At 40.4% G+C, this 1,996-nt stretch overlaps 1 protein-coding gene across 1 annotated transcript in view; it reads right to left on the bottom strand.

The window, feature by feature from the left end:
* LOC119415883 (chemokine-like protein TAFA-5) overlaps nt 1-1,996 on the bottom strand; it is a 14,981-nt gene that overhangs the window by 5,003 nt on the left and 7,982 nt on the right. The gene's annotated exons all lie outside the window — the stretch shown is intronic.

Here is a 1,996-nt window from a genome sequence, read left to right on the forward strand (position 1 = left end):
CTCTCTCTCTCTCTCTCTCTCTCTCTCTCTCTCTCTCTCTCTCTCTCACCTAGGGACAATTTAGAGTTACCAATCAGCCTAACATGCATGTTTTTGGTCAGTGGGAGGAAATCAGAGTACCCGGAGAAAACCCACACGTGCACGAAGAGAACATGCAAACTCCACCCAGAAACACCCCCGGCCAGGATTTGTGTTGGATAATTTAATTATTCATTCAACCTTTATTTCTACAGGTAAATCCCATTGAGCCTCGAGGACTCATTTAAAAGAGAGACTTGATTCAACAAAGAATGATGAAAACAATGGACAACAGCAACAGCAATAGACAGTTATAAAGTTATAAATTATCCTATCATCTACTTATTAATCAAATAAGCAAAACAAGGAAGCGGGAAGATCTTTTCAACCCAGGTTTAATCCTTGCAAGGGGTGCAACAATTGAAAATAGGCTTAAAACAATGGTAAATCAAAGCTCCGGTTACACGGTCTGCCCACAGACAAAGAGTTTAGGAAAAGCTTAAATACCCATCATCAGACCAAGCAGAGGTCAAGACGACCTCTGCTTCACAGTTGCTGAAGGTGTCAGATATCATTTATCAGTTATCAGTTTTCAGGTTTTAGTTATCAGTTATCGTGTATCAGTTATCATGTATCAGTTATTATGTATCATTTATCATGTATCAGTTATCTTTTATCAGGTATCATGTATCAGTTTTCAGTTTTCAGTTGTCAGATATCAGTTATCATGTATCAGTTATCAGGTATCATGTGTCAGTTATCGTGTAGGGACGGCTGTTAGGGGCGGCTGTGGCTTTGTGGTTAGAGCAATCGTCCTCCAATGCAAGAGTTGAGGGTTCGAATCCACCAGCTGTCACATGCTGAAGTATCCATGGACAAGACACTGAACCCCTCATTGCCTCTGATGTGTGTCCCATCGGTGTATGAACGTGATAAAGCACTGCTTAGTCTCTTTAGAATTTGTTCATTTAGCTTTGTAGAGATCTGGTAGAGTGCTGTATAAAGGGGTAAATGTGGCACAGATTGTAGTGTAAAGCGCTTTGAGTGTCTTGATAAGATAGAAAGGAGCTATATAAGTACAGTCCATTTACCATTTTACCATTTATGTTTCAGTTATTGTGTATCAGTTATCATGTTTCAGTTATCAGATATCATGATGATGCATGCTCAATTATCCAGGTAAAAAAAATCTAAGAAAGTTAAATCTGGTCCTCTGGACCACTTGAAGGCCAAAGAAGAGCAAATTAAACAAAAACTAACAGCGTGTCTAGATCAGACCACACTTCAGCAAGAGATGGACAGTACAGATCAGGCATGCTTAGCACAGCATGTCAAGTCTAAGATTCGACAACAAAACAAGTTTAACTTACTAATAACTCATCAACACCATCACTATTCCAATAACAACATATTCAGTGTAAGACAATACTCTAGTAGACAATTACATGTCAGGGAGACAGAAAAGTGGGTGAAGAATTTATCTGACAGACAGCTCACCCAGCCAGAGACAGAGATTCTTGCCAGGGGACTGAACTTTGCGGTTGCACCAAGTAGAATTCCTCTGGTGGAGATGATCACAGCAACAGAATAAGCCATACGCAACAACAAAATTAAAAAGGGTGAAGCAGAACAACTCAGAATCAAAGTTTCATCCTGCCTCAGAAATGCCAAACCACCACCTTCCAACATCAGTAGAGAGGAGAGGGATGCACTCACCACTCTTAGCAAGGACAAAAACATCATCATTCTCCCAGCAGACAAAGGAAGGTGCACAGTGATTTTGAACCAGAAAGACTATCATGAGAAAGTTATGACACTCATTAGTGACTTAAACACTTATGAACGTCTGAAAAGAGATCCAGGAAGCGGCTACAAGAAGAAGTTGATAGAATGTCTGAAAAAATTGGAGCAGGACAAGGCTATTGACCGTATTCTGTACCACAGACTGTACCCAGGGGAGGCCACACCTAGTCTGTAT

This window comes from Nematolebias whitei, chromosome 10 (assembly GCF_014905685.2).
Source record: "Nematolebias whitei isolate Nwh7 chromosome 10, NemWhi1, whole genome shotgun sequence".
NCBI lineage: Eukaryota > Metazoa > Chordata > Actinopteri > Cyprinodontiformes > Rivulidae > Nematolebias > Nematolebias whitei.